Source organism: Erinaceus europaeus, chromosome 19 (genome assembly GCF_950295315.1).
Source record: "Erinaceus europaeus chromosome 19, mEriEur2.1, whole genome shotgun sequence".
In the NCBI taxonomy this organism is placed as follows: Eukaryota; Metazoa; Chordata; class Mammalia; order Eulipotyphla; family Erinaceidae; genus Erinaceus; species Erinaceus europaeus.
This window is the reverse complement of record NC_080180.1, coordinates 16,255,122-16,270,743: the sequence shown is the minus strand read 5'-3', so window position 1 is coordinate 16,270,743 and position 15,622 is coordinate 16,255,122. Positions and strand designations below refer to the sequence as shown.

The window sequence follows — 15,622 nt, the reverse complement described above, 5'->3', positions numbered from 1 at the left end:
TTCATCTAGCACATCAGAGAGGTTAGGGTTCAAGAATCATAATTTAGCAGCAGCTCAACTAGTTTTAAGAAATAATAATTTAAGGGGCCACACCGGTTGTGCATGTGGTTGAGTGCACATGTTACGATGTGTAAGGACCCAGGTTCAAGCTGCTGGTCCTCATCTGCAGGAGAAAAGCTTTGTGAGCGGTCAATCAGTACTGCAAGTGTCTCTCTCTCCCTTTCTTTCACCCCCTTCCCTCTCGATTTCTGGTGGTCTCTATCAAATAAATAAATAAAGATAATTTAAAAAGTTAAAGAAATAATTGACATTAATTTCCATAATTATTTTTTTTAAATATTCATTTATTTTATTTGATAAGACAGAGTTAAACTGAAAGTGGGTGAGATAAGGAGAGAGAAGAAGAAATACTTGTAGCACTACTTAATACATGCAAAGCTCCTCCTCCCATCCTACCACATACATACACACACATACAAGTGAGACTGGGGGCTTGAACCCAGGTCCTTGCTCATGATCATATGTGTGCTTAACCAGCTGTGCTATTGCCCAGCCCTCCCATGAGTTTTTTCTAGAAAGGAAGATTAAAATATATGGCAGATAATCCTATTATTTTGTGTGTTCACATATACCTCCTTTGCATGTGCTGTTTAAAAAAGTATTTACATTTTAACAAAGTGTCAACTAAATTAACTTACAATAACTATAATAGTTATGCTTAAGTAGAAATGATCAAAGTATCTAGTATATTGTACACTACTACAACACGTACATTTATATTACGTATACGTGTACAATCATGCATACTTATTTTCATTCTCTGGGACACAGTAATTCACCATGTGTGTTATTTCATCCAGTGCCAAGTTTAAAGGCTACCTGCTTTGGTAACCTGATTCCTTACTTGGCTACTGTTGTGGTAGCTCCAGAAAATGAAATTCCCAAATCTGCAGTTGTACTTTCTCATTTCCAATATGCCTTAATTTCCTTGTAAGGGCCACTTTCCTGGTCCACTGAAGATCTGTCAAATTTCTATCCAGTTGCACATTTTATATTTGCTCTATGATATCTTTTAAAGTCATATTTTATTACAAGCTCTCTGTGGTCATATTGATTCATTTAAGTGAAGGCTTAAAGCTTCATTGTTTTATGTTCCACATTTTATGAACAGTAGTTTCAAAAGTACTATTCATTCCATTTCTCTTTCCATTTCATTTCTTAGGTCTTTTCTTGGCATTCAACACTATTACTTGCAGTTTGGAAAATGATTATTTACTAATAGTACCAGGAGAAATGATGATCACACCTGACTATGGAAAAACTATCATTCCTAATGGCAAAGCGAAATGTATTTATTTTCACCTGGAATATTTTCTTTAAAATATTAAATATACACAACACACTTTTCAGTTTGGCCAGCTGTCAAGTCAATACTAGTTTTATACTACTTACACACATAATATTGTATATTTTCTGTGGAACCTATTTATTTACTGTTTAGAGTGTGTTGAAGCATATAGGGCTGAAATATGAAAATGATGGAAACAGATTACTTGAGTTTTCTTCATTGTATCAGTCTTCACACAGTCCAAGCCTTATTCCAATGTTTCGAATGATGCTCTGGTTAACATACAATTTCTCTTCCAGCTACAAATCTCTGAGGTAGTAAAGATAGTAGGAGTGACTTTCCTTCTTGCATGTAGAAAAATAATATGTGCATTAAAACAAAAGACATACTTATAATCAATGTAAATGCCAAGTGCATACATATTTGTTGATATGCTGTATGTGTAACTGTATACAATTTTCTGGTCAAAATAAAATGGAGGAAGGACCTCAGGATTTAACATTACTGTAGCACTTCTTATTCAAATGAAAGCTATTGGGATTTTTTAGTGTTTTTTTCTCCTGGAATTTGGAATCACACAGAATGCTGTGCCTTGTGTTATCCTTGAAAGCCCTGCCATGAACTCATCCCTGATTCCTCTTAATTTGTTAAGAACATTCTTCACTGGAAATTCCCAAGTGTCTGCTGAAAACTCTATAAGCAGTCTTTCTATCACTACGCAGACTTAGACCCTCTTGGATGCTGATTTTTATCTAAGACTTCAACTTGGTCTGTTGCACTGTTATGCACTACTTACTGCTTCTTTCCTGACTTAAAATTCATTGATTTTATGGTATATTTGACATATCTGATTATATTAGTTTCAGGTATATAACATAATACTTGATGTTTGTGGATACTGTGAAATGGTCACCACAATAAATCTAGTTAATGTTTGTTAATTCATATAGTCACAAGATTTTCACTTTGTGGTAAGGACTTTCAGATTTACTGTCAACAACTTTCAAATATGTGAAACACTATTAGCAGTACAAATGATAGTATCATTAACTCTAGTAGCTATACTATATATTACGTTTCTATAACTTTTATAATAATTTTGCTTTAGTAGGGGAACTAATGATTTGCAAGTCAGTTGTCACATGTGTAGTTTCTTGTGTTCCCATAGTAGATGTCTGTATGCCACAAATACCATCCAATTGACAACTTTGCAACTGGCAGGTACAAGTGGAAGTCATCTGATTTTGCAACTGTCCTACTTCACTTTTGGCAACCACCAATGAAATGCCTTTAACTATTCATCCATTCAGACTGTCTTCATATCTCGGCTATTGTGAGTAATGCCTTGATGAACATAAGTCACAGATGCCTTTTCAGAATAGTGTTTTTTGCCTTCTTTATATAAATATTCAGAAGCAGAATTGCTGGATAGTTTGGTATTTCCATTTTAAATTTTTTGAGAAGTCTACATATTACTTCCCATAATGGCCGCACCAATTTACATTCCTTCAACAGAAATCAAGGTCTTTCTTTTATCCACATCCCTGTAATCTCTTGCTATTTCTTATCTTTTGAATAAGTTATTCTAGCAGGTTGTAAAGTTTTGATTTGCAAAGCCCTGTTGTGCTTTTAACTTGTACTTTCTGATAATTAGTGAATGTTGTGTACCTTTTCATGTACCTGCTGGCCATCTATATGTCGTACTCAGGAAATTATCTATTTATTCAGATTCTCTGCCCATTCTTAATTGAATTGTTGTTTTTTTGCTATTAAGTTGCATGAGTTCTTTCTATGTATTTATTGTATATTACTCCTTATCAGTCATATAATTAGCAAATATTTTCTCCTATTTCATAGGCAGCCTGTAATTCTGTTAGTGGTTCCCTTTTCTGTGAAGAACTCTTAGAGGTAGTCTCACTTGTCTATATTTGCTTTTGGTGTCAAAAAGGTACCAACAAGGCAGATGTCAGCAAGCTTACCACCTATTTTTTTCCACTAGGAATTCCAAGGTTTCAGATCTTATATTAAATATTTTATCAATTTTTAAACTAAATTTTCTGTGTAGTATAAGCTACTAGTTTAGTTTCCTTATTTTGTATGAGGTTGTCCAAGTTCCCCAAAATCATCTAGTGAAGAGACTGTCTGTTCCCACTATATATTTGAACAAGCTCCTTTGCCACAAGTTAATTGGCCACATACATACATGGGTTCATTTCTTAGCTCCCTATTCTTTTCCACTGACCTATGTCTAGGTGTTTTGTTTTGCTTTATTTTGTTTTATTATTTTGCCAGCTTAGCTCAGCTATGGCTTACAGTCTGTGGGGGACTGAACCTGAAATCTTGGTGTTTCAGGCATGAGAGTCTCTATTATTGTCTCTCCCACTACATGGGTTTTTATGCTAAGGTCAAGTTAGCCTTTACTGCTATAGCTCTGTAATATAGTCCTAATAAAGAATCATGTTGCTTCCAGTTTTGCTTTTCTTTCTAAGTATTGTTTTATCTACTTGGGAACTTTCATGGCTCTACAGATTTTAGGATTTCTTGGCCCATTTCTATTAAAAAAAAAAAAACTGCCACTGGGATTTTGATATGGATTCCATTGAATCCATAGGTGATTTTGGTAGTATGGACACAGTATGATTTCTTCTAACACATAAACACAGACTATCTTTCCATTAATTTAAATTATCTTAATTTTTTAATCTGTCTTATATTTTTCAGTGTACAACACTTTCACTTTGACAGTCTAATTTGTTTTACGTATTTCAACTTTTTGATGTGAGTATCTAACAATTCTCTTAAATCTTGTTTGTTTCAAACACAGTTCCACTCACCAGCACCTCTCCAAAATCTGTCCTACTATGGCAGCACACCTTTGGGGACTGGCTAAGTTCAGTCACAACAAACAAAAGTTAGTCATTTGGATGTGCAAAACCCAGGAGTGGAATTTATTATAAAGTTTCAGGATGCAACTATCAGAAGCAAAGATGTCTGCTAGTCTGTGGAGTGATAGATGATGTTCACTTTGCTTGTTAACAGGGAACTAGAAGGCTGCTGTAAACTTTTCTTTCTCATTTGAACTTCTGATGAAATCATCTTCCATTATAATGACAACTTCATAGCAGAAACTTGGTTTGCTTTTTTGATATACTGCAGAAGGACACGATTAAACAACTCTTCCGAAGGAATCAGAAGAAACCACAAGGAATTTATGAGACTCTGTCCAACTATGGACACACTTCCCCTCTGTCAGAGTTGAATGAAAGTAGCCTATGGGATCAATAGTTATAGTAGTGAACAGGCCAACAAGGCAAATGATTTTAGAAGATTTCTTTCCTGAGGATAACACACTAAAAACAAATTTGTTTTCACTCCTTCAACTTCTCTAGGGAATTTCAGAATGTTAGATACATGATGAACTCCACTATTGAGAAAGACTGGCTGTTTCTAAGATGCCATAAAAGGAGTTGTATCTTTGGTCTCTAGGTGAATATTCTTGTTTCTTCTAATTGCAATTGGCATGCAATCCCTTGAGCTATCTAATATGAAACTGTTTCTGTTTTCTTCAACTTTTGCCTGTGGGAACAATTGCTTGGGAAAGTATTTTGATAATTCTTGGGAATCTTAAATTTTTTTTTATATTTATTTATTCCCTTTTGTTGCCCTTGTTGTTTTATTGTTGTAGTTATTATTGTTGCTGTTGTTGTTGGATAGGACAGAGAGAAATGGAGAGAGGAGGGGAAGACAGAGAGGAGGAGAGAAAGATAGACACCTGCAGACCTGCTTCACCACTTGTGAAGCGACTCCCCTGCAGGTGGGGAGCCGGGGTTCGAACCGGGCTCCTTATGCCGGTCCTTGTGCTTTGCGCCACCTGCGCTTAACCCGCTGCGCTACAGCCCGACTCCCTGAATATTAAAATTTTTGTTCCAAAATATATGAATCTGCAATGGATAAAGTGACTATGCTGATATAACCCTGTTGTCAAGTCCCATCACTCTATATTCTGAAGGGCACCAGATTAGGAAATGGTCATTTTAACAGCAACTGTCCTTACCTAAAAAGAGGTAAAATCACCAATAATCTTTTTGTGAGATGTAAACAAAGAGATAATTATTTAATTTTTTTAGTCAGACAGAGAGAGAGTGAAAGAAACCATATCATCAGAGCTACCTTTAACCTGGTAGGGGTGACGCTCAAGCCTGGGTCACACACAGGGCAAATCAGCACACTATCCCAGCAAGTTATTTCACTGGCTCTGACACAAATATTTTAGTTAGTTCATTTTTCCTTCTTTATTTTTTCCAGTTTAAGTTATAGATGGCATACAATCTCAGGTAAGTTTAAGATGCATGGCATGAAAACTACGTATGTCTTCCCCTCCTCTCCTGAATTCTCTCTGTCTTATCCAACAACAATAACAACAATAAGAGCACAACAAGGGCAACAAAAATGGGAAGGATGGCCTCCAGGAGCAGTGGATTCCACTGTGCAGGCACTGAGTCCCAGAGGTAACCTTTGAGGCAAAGAAAAAGAAAAAAATAAAAATAAATAAATTTTAAAAATCTAAATAGTGATAGCACTAATAAAAACAATTATGATTATCTATAATAGTGTAATAATATATTATAATTAGCATAAATATAGATACTAACATGCAAGTAACTAATAATAACATGTTAATATCTATGTTCTAATCATGTTTATATGTTAATTTTAGAACATATTCTATAGTCTAATAGAGTCAATATATTATAACCACAATTATAAAAATCCTGTTGAGCAAAGTACCCTGAAAAGTCGCAGTGATATGAAGAAAAAGACTGAGGGGGGAAGAAATTCCAAAACTTCCTACATTATTACTTATTGTCTTTACTATGGAAGTATATTTTACTCACAGAATATCAAAAAGAATAACAGATCACCTTCAAGGAGTGCCTCATTTATTATATTTTTAGAAAGCATTGTTTTGGGAAAGCAATACAGCACTGTTTTGTTTTTCTTTAAATTACTATTTAAAATCAATAACATGATTTCCACAGATGATAATGTAAACTGCACAACTTATTCAATTAATTATCAAAAGCAGGTTGTCTTAAGAGCTAGAAGCTGTGGTAGGGAAGGAGAAGATTCATAATAGCACAATTTCTAAGGAAAATTCCCTTTTTAAAAGCAAGTTACCTGAATTAATGAGCTTAGCTGACTAGCTGACTAAATCACATCCTTTCCTCCCTGGAAGTGCCTCAGACAGAAAATCCTTCAAAGGTTTCTGCTTATCCTCTGAAGTGCAGAGCAAGTCCCATTTTATTAAGAGTGTCTCTACCTTTAATGAAAGAGATTGGTTTTGCTTTTACTTTATTTTTTTTCAATCCAGCAATCTACTTGAGAGAGAGAGAGAGAGAGAGAGAGAGAGAGAGAGAGAAAGCTGGCAGAGAACACACACATAAATTTTTCTCAAACAGGGACCAACCACTGCACATGGGTCAAACAAACAACACAAATATGGTCGTCATCACCCTGATTATCTGTAAATGCTAAACATTTAAGTATGAAAAGCCCAAGAGACCCTTTCAAGTAGAACTGCTTTTGTGCATTGCAGCAAACAGAAATCATATCTCAGTCTTCATTTTCCCATTTTATTGTCAACCTGGAAGAGAGCAAAGAAAGCTCTCAAGGCCTGTGGGACCTATGAGTGTGAATTAAGCCTACAGAATGTAGAAACTACTTTACAGTGCAGCTCCTTTCTCATGAGAAAGGGCTCTAAAGGTAGAACTAAAACCAGGGTCATGTACTGAAATGCCTTCCATCACCAGGTGAACATTGCCAGCACACCTGTTTCCATGTCCTGCTACTGATGTCAGATTGAAAAGGGGGCACATTCTGTCAGAGGAGAATGCAGGGTTCCCAGTGACCTGCTTAGGTGTGTTTAGGATCTGACAATCAAGGTTCAGGCCCAACTTTTCCCATTGGCTTTCTGCAAGGCCCTGGAACCAAGTTGTAAATCTGTCTATTCCCTAATTTCTCCACTTGTGAAATTCAAATAATGATAGTGGTGGCACTTCTGAGGATTCCTGAACATCTGGCACAGAGGGCATTTGTTTACTGTAAGTCATTATTATTATCTAAATCAGAAATTCAGCTATGCATTTGCAATCTTCTAACGTGCAAAAGCTAGTTAAGTGATTTTTTTTTCTTTTAAAATAATTATGCCCGCTAAGTAGAAACTTACATCCCTGGCTTAGACCTTTTAGTATGACTTCTGCAATAAGCTTACTTTCTAGTCAAAAGCTTTTATGACTTTCCATTGGTGTTAAGTTTCTCACCCTTTGTTCAGAATTATTCACTTATATACTCTCTGTTTACAAAAGGTACTTTTGGTAGCTTACGTTAAAATCATAGTTTCAATTAAACGGTAGTAAATAAAATAAAAAATGTAAGAGGAATTTTAATGAAGTGAAAGTATATAAAGGTGAAAATTAAAATTCCAGAAAGCCCAACTCAGGAAACCAACCAACATGAAACAAACAAAAGAGTTGTGAGCTTCATGACACCAAGACAGAAAGAGAAAGATAATGAACTTGTTCAGCTCACATTGTCCAACAGAAGTAGTATATTTCATTGTCAAAAATAGAATTCTTTCAAATTTGGACTCCACTATTTTTCTAAAAGGCTGATTATAAAATTATATTTGACAATTTATCAAGAAGCGTCAACTTATAACAGTTTTATTTAAAAAGTGGAGGATATATGTACGCAGCAGACTCTTGATTCAGACTTTAGGACCAGCTGTGGGCACCTTCATGTATATTTATGTAAAGTTAGCTTCAAAAAGCAGAAAAATAGAAAGATAAGATTCAGAACCCACCTGAAGTTTTCTGTCATTATAGAGAGAGGAATCTCTGAAAATCTTAAGGAAAGAATTAACAGTATGGTCCCTATTTTAATTTTCCCTAATATCAATAATTTCAGTTTGAGTTCACATGCCAACTCAGTAGCTACAGAAACATCTTCTATGTTAACTAAAATAAAATTCACTTGCTTCACAAAGGATGTGCGTGTGTGAGTTGTAGGACAAAGGGTAAGCAAGTGAGTGTGGAGATTAGATAGACTGACCATGGGTGAATATAACCAGTAGCACTCTGGGACCATTCAAATTCTTGAATGATTTGCAGACAGAACTCCAGAAGTCTGCATTTAAAATAGAAGACAAAGAACTCTGGTGGTGGGAATTGTACCCCTGTTATCTTACAACCTTGTTAAACATTATTAAATCCCTAATAAAAAAAATAGAAGACAAAGAAGCTTAACTTGGGAGATTTTTGAGAGGGGTTACTGATCTCCTATTTTTGTTAGAGAGATGTAACTTTTCTTTTTCTTTTTTGCCTCCAGGGTTATCATGGGGCTCAGTGCCTGCACTATCCACTACTCCGAGAGGCTTTTTTTTTTTTTTTTTTGCCTAGAACAGAGAGAAATTGAGAGAGGAGCTATAGGTGGAAAGCTGGGGGCTCAAACTGGGATCCTTGAGCCGGTCCTTGCACTTTGCACTATGTGCACTTACCCACAGGCTGCTTTAAACATAAATGTTTCTTTTGACATTTTCTTGTTATATTAATCATTGCAATGTCTTCTCAAAGACTGGCTTTCTTATTCCAACACTGGAATATTAAATGAATTAATTTCAATGCCATTATCATTATAAAATGACTTTTCCACTGAAATTGCTCAATCATTAAACACTCCTCTACCATGTATTTCATAGCTTATTGAATCTGCATCAGACATGGCAAGCGGTAATAACATAATAATAATAATAACTTTCATGGCATGGACCTCACTCACCTGCGATAAAATGTGCTCCATGGTCAAAAAACGGCAGACCATGATTGAAGCTCATGTTGATGTAAAGACTACCAATGGCTATTTGCTTCATCTATTCTGTGTGGGGTTTACTAAAAAACTCAACAACCAGATTCGAAAGACCTCTTATGCTCATCACCAACAAGGTCGACAGATTCGGAAAAAGATGATGGAAATTATGACCCGAGAGGTGCAGACAAATGACTTAAAAGAGGTGGCCCATAAGTCGATTCCCGATAGCATTGAGAAAGACATAGAAAAAGCTTGCCAGTCTATTTACCCACTTCATGATGTCTTTGTTAGAAAAGTGAAAATGCTGAAGAAGCCCAAGTTTGAACTGGGAAAACTCATGGAGTTTCATGGAGAAGGTTCTGGGAAAACTACTGGAGATGAGACTGGTGCTAAAGTTGAGCGGGCCAATGGATATGAACCACCAGTCCAAGAATCTGTCTAAACTCAGATTTTTTATGACAAATAAAAAGTTTTATTTTTATTTGTGATGTTTTAAAAATAAAATAAAATAAAATAAAACACGAGTCGGGGCTGGATTGTGACGCACCTGGTTGACCACACATTACAATGATTAAGGAGCAGGTTTCAGGGTTCAAGTCCCTGGTGCCCTCCCACCCCCAGCAAAGGGGAAGCTTCACAAGTGGTGAAGCAGTACTGCAGGTCTTTCTCTTCCTCTCTCCCTCTCTATCTCCTCCTTCCCTCACTACAGCTGTCTCTATCCAATCCAATCAAATCAGATTAAAAAGAACACCTGAGAACCTTAAAAAGAAAATATGATCTCACATTCCCCTCCCAAACAAACACACGACTGTTATTAAGTAGCTCCCTTCCCCTTGTCTTGACTAGACTCACTCAGCTTTGAATATCTTGTTGACTTCTCCAAACCTAGGAACGTGCACAGTGCCCAGCCCATACTAGCAGGCCCAACAAATAGTTGCTGGGCATGAAAATGCTGTTTACTCCAATTTCTTTCTCTCCTTCCCCTCATCCCTAGCACTTTCTTGCTCTTGCTCATATATCTCTCCATTTTAATTATTCTTAGTAAATTAAGTTTTTTTTATAATTAAGGGTCTCCTAATTCAAAACTATTATTTTTTCTTTTTTTTTTTGTCAAAGAGGAATTAGATTCACTGAGATGAAACTATGTAAATCTCAGACTCATTTTCACCTTTTTCTCAAGAAATCTAAAGTCAACAAGGAAGATCTGAAACTTCTCTGGTGTCAGAAACACTACTGCTGCAGCTACATGGACTTATTGTTTCCTTCAATTGGTTTTCTTTAAAGTTAGCACTCTCAAAATTGCATTTATTAAAGCTCTCTGCAAATGCAGCCTTGTGGAAAGCAGAGCATGACATGACTGAAACTATTTATGGTCACCAAAGGTGATATCCTGCACTGAGTAGTAGGCTGGACTGGAAGAATTCTTTGATTTTTGTCCAATCCAAAGAATGATGCTTTTGTCCTACTAATTATTATAAAAATGTGAGCAATGACTTTTTCTAATTTCTTGTTATATAATTATTGGTGCAGATCATGCTTGGAAGATATTTGTAAATAATTTTTCAAAGCCATTCAGTAAGTACAATGAAAAAAAAAGGACTTTCTGTTTTTTATATTCATACAGTATTTCATTATATGGCAACACTGTCAGTGAGGTCTGGAGTGAAAAATTGTACTCTAGGATGAAAAATTGATATCTGGAGGGTCGGGCGGTAGTGCAGTGGGTTAAGCGCACATAATGTGAAGCGCAAGAACCTGCTTAAGTATCTAGTTCAAGCCCCCGGCTCCCTACCTGGAGGGGGGTCGCTTCACAAGCGGTGAAGCCTTCTCTCTCCCTCTCTGTCTTCCCCATCTCTCTCGATTTCTCTCTGTCCTATCCAACAACAATGACTTCAGTAACAACAGTAATAATAATCACAACAACGATAAAAGAGGGGGAAGCCTCCAGAAGCAGTGGATTCGTGGTGCTGGCACCAAGCCCCAGCAATAACCCTGGAAGCAAAAAAAAAAATTGATATCTGATCCTGTTCTTTGGAGGGAATTTTGGTATAGTGACTGTTTTATGTCCTTTTTAAAAAAAAAATATTGACACTTAGACTGTAAAGCAAAACAAATGTACATTATATGTTGACTTTCAAAATGTACATAGGAAACATATATTATAATTCTACATTATTCAATTTTAAAAAGTAATAATAATGCCTGGGACATAGCTTACCCAAAAGAGCACATACTATACCATGTGTGAGGACCTGAGTTCAAGCTCCCTTCCCCACAAGGGAGCACTATGCAGAGGGGAAGTGTCACAAGTGGTGAAGCAGTGCTGTGGTGTCTCCCCTTCACAATCTCTCTCTCTCTCTCTTTCTCTCTCTCTCCCTCCTTCCATAGTTCCCTATAAAATAAATTATGTTGGATAGTTGAATAGTGGAATTATACCAACATGAAGCCCCAATAAAAACTGTGAAGATAAAATATATATCAGAATTGAAAAATAAAAGCTACTTTTTTATTTTAACGCAGCAGTAATGACTATAAAAATGTAATATAGGGCTAGGAGAGACAACATAATGGTTATGTAAGCAACCTTCATGCCTGGAGTTCCGAGGTCCCAAGTGTAATTCCCTTGCACCACCATAACCCAGAGCTGAGCTAAAAAATGTTTTAAATCAGTGTATATACTCGATGGAATACTACTAAGCTGTTAAAAACAATGCAGTTGTCTCCTTCACATTGTCTTGGATGAAACCTGAGGACATCATTTTGAGTAAAATAAGCCAAAAAGAGGACAAATACTAAATGATAACACTTATTATCAGGACTTAATAAAGTAGGGATGGGGAGGGAGAACAAAGAGTGAAACATGGACTGGACATGGTGTATTGCACCAAAGCAAAGGACTCGGGGGAAGGGAGAGGTAGGAGGAGAGGAAGAAAGCTTTGGGGGACTGGTACATAATGAAATTGTATGCATTTGTCAGTGAGTCCACTGTAAAGCATTAACCCCTTCAATAAAAATAAAACAATAGGGAGTCGGGTGGTAGCGCAGTGGGTTAAGCGCAGGTGGCGCAAAGCTCAAGGACTGGCATAAGGATCCTGGTTCGAGCCCACGGCTCCCCACCTGCAGGGGAGTCGCTTCACAGGCGGTGAAGCAGGTCTGCAGGTGTCTATCTTTCTCTCCCCCTCTCTGTCTTCTCCTCCTCTCTCCATTTCTCTCTGTCCTAACAATGACGACATCAATAACAACAATAATAATAACTACAACAACAATTAAAAAAACAAGGACAGCAAAAGGGAAAATAAATAAATATTAAAAAATTTAAGAAAAGTAAATAAAACAATGCACCTCAAACAACTATACTATTAAGGTTTTATTTGTGATAAGAAAGCTTGTTCCTTTGCTATTCATCCATATGTGATCATCTCACTTTGTAATTTAAATACTAGTTGGCTTCTATCATTATTATATTTTTAGAAAAGCAAAGATAAAAATGGTCTAAATTTCTACTTAGCACCTGAGTTCTTCAAAGCCCAAGATAATTAAATAGAAAACAGTATTCACTTTGAGTCACTTATTAAACAAATATCCTAGGATGCTATCAAGTTTTGACAAGGAAGAATGATTTTTTTTTTTGATGGAAGGTTAAAAAGAGGTCAGGGCTTCAATTTATCTATTTCTTTGAGTGAGTTTTAACACCACTGACCTGGCCAAACTCCAGTACTATTTATTATATCTTGCCTGTCTCAATTGCCCTTGAAATTTTAATAAGGCCCCGTATTTCTTTCCCTAACCTCCTTTCATAATATTGCTTGGAGCATTCATCCAGCTGTGATCTCTCACTTAAGGAGCTAGATTTATCTTGCAAGTTAAGGGCATCCCTGTATCTCATTCCCCCCACAGAAGCAGAAAGAAGCTCAGTGAATTTGTTCCAGTGAAAAGATTTGGGCCACTGAGACAGACAGGTAAGAAAATCCAAGTAAGATAATCCAATTTATCAACCACTTCTCATAGTCTTTTCATTAAAGAGACATGACAGAGGCAAGCACCCAGCTGAGCACTTAATTTCAACTGTAGTTAAATTCTGCAATGCCCCCAAAAGGTAAAATGCTACAAGAAATTAAAGCACCAGGAAGCTTTACACCAAGACACTTTCCAGATCATCTGAAGCCTTATTTTATTTATTTATTTATTTATTTATTTATACCTTTGAACGCTCACAGTTGGTGCATGGGTGCTTTGATCCATCCTGTCTGAACACATCACCACACCAAGTTATACAGAGCAGCCCGGCAGGACTAACAATGCCCAGGAGCCAGCTCAAGTGTGTGTCTGGTGTCCCCCTCCTCTCGAAATGCCCCTGCTAGCTAGGATTTCTAGCACGCAAATTGTGCCACTAAGTGCAGCAAAAAACAAACAAACAAAAAACGGATGGGATTCCTCAAGCTCCTTCCTGCTTCTAGTGCAGGATACATTGTCTCTTATGACCCCAGAGGCTCATCTGACAACTATTCCCACTTGAATTATTATTTTTAGAAGCTGAGAGATCATTAGTTATTTTCAGCTTTATGGTGGTTCATTCAAATAATACTTCGCTTGGGGTCTTCGGCAGACGTCTGCTAGTTGAGATTGTTATTCTGGTTTACCCTCATTCTTACTCTTATAATAGTTTAGCCTATTTGGGCAATATGCCTCAAGAAAATAAGAGGATTTTACAGTAGTGGAAGGAATATTATAAGAGAGATAGAGATTAGATTATGACTATAATTGAGATTCTTAAAATGTCCATATTGTCCCATTTAATCTCCCATTTCACAAACAAATTTAGATTCTAATAAACATTCTGAAGGGCCAGGCCGTGGCACACCTGGTTAAGCACACACATTACAGTGCACAAGGACCCAGGTTCAAGCCCCTAGTCCCTACCTGCAGAGGGAAAGCTTTACAAATGGTGAAGCAGGGCTACAGGTGGCTCTGTCTCTTTCCCTCCCTCACTCCCTCCCCTCTCAATTCTCTGTCTCTATTCAATAATAAGTAAATACAAATACTTAGAAAAATAAAAGTAAACATGCTGAGACAACAAATACAGCTTTCTAATTTTAGTTGCACAGAATAATTATCTTTTTAAAAATATCTTATTTTATTTTACTTAATATGATAGAGAGAAATTGAGACGAGAGTGGAAGAGAGAGAGCGAGTCAGAGAGACACACGGAGCACTGCTTCACCACTTGTGAAGTATCCCCCCTGCAGAAAGTGGGGACTCAAACCCAGGTCCTTGGGCATCGTTATTTGTGCACTCAACAAGGTGTGCCATTGCCTATCCTTCCCTCCCTCCAGAATAATTATTTTCCTTAGGACTTTATAGTGATATTTTACAAAATATTTTATACAAAGAGAATTCAGAAATCATCTTAATTTGTAGATATATAAATGAAAGGACTTCCTCAAGAAACATAATAATCTTTACCATTTGTAGTTATTTCTCTAGCTGTAATGTACATAATTGACTTGTTCAAACTAAGAGCCTCCAGAAACTGATTGATGACATGAAAGGTGAAGCACATAGCCTTTGATTTGTTAGATGCCAGTATAATTCATTGAAATAATAATGAGCCGTGTTCTTGTCTCAACCTAGTATGGAAACTTTCTGAAGCCACTTAACTCACATAAAAAACTTTAGAAATTTACACACTGATTGGTAAAGTTAAATACATACCGACCAGTGAGATAAGTGGATGCCTTTAAAATCTTCTGCAATTTTTACTGTGAAGAAGTAATTTATGAACTTTGGGGAGTGAACACTCCCCTACCGATAGGTTTGATGCTTTCCAAATGCGCTTTCCTTCTTTAGCCCATAAGAAGTTTGACTCAGGGGCCTGACGGTGGTGCACCTGGTTGAGCGCACATGTTACAATGCGCAAGGACCCAGGTTCGAGTCCCCAGTTCCCACCTGCAGGGGGAAAGCTTTGCGAGTGGTGAAGCAGTGCTGCAGGTGTCTCTGTGTTTCTTCCTCTCTATCCCTGCTTCCCTCTCAATATCTGGCTGTCTCTATCCAATAAATAAAGGTAATAAAATTTTAAAAAAAGAAGTTTGACTCAATATGGAGTTGTCAAGTGTGCACTGTGCCTAGCACAGTGTTGTCTACATCTTTATTAAGTAAACAGATGTGAAAGGTGATAGCTATTGGGAACAAGTACTTTTAATTTTTTTTTTTTATAAAATGGAAACACGTAGGAGACCACAGGATAAGAGGGGTACAAGACCACACAATTCCCACTTTTGTAGAATGGAGCCAGGCTTGCTTGGTATAAAGGTGAATTATTCTCTATATCCCTTTACTTCCTATTTTACAAAGTATGGATAATAATGGTAGCCAGATTTACAGGATATGTGTAAGGAATCAATGAATCAA

The 15,622-nt window shown here is 36.7% G+C and overlaps 1 protein-coding gene and 1 pseudogene across 1 annotated transcript in view; one reads left to right on the top strand and one right to left on the bottom strand.

Annotated features, from left to right (window-relative positions):
* CRB1 (crumbs cell polarity complex component 1) overlaps positions 1-15,622 on the bottom strand; it is a 149,521-nt gene that overhangs the window by 91,648 nt on the left and 42,251 nt on the right.
* Positions 9,164-10,027, top strand: LOC103128814 (small ribosomal subunit protein eS1-like; annotated as a pseudogene).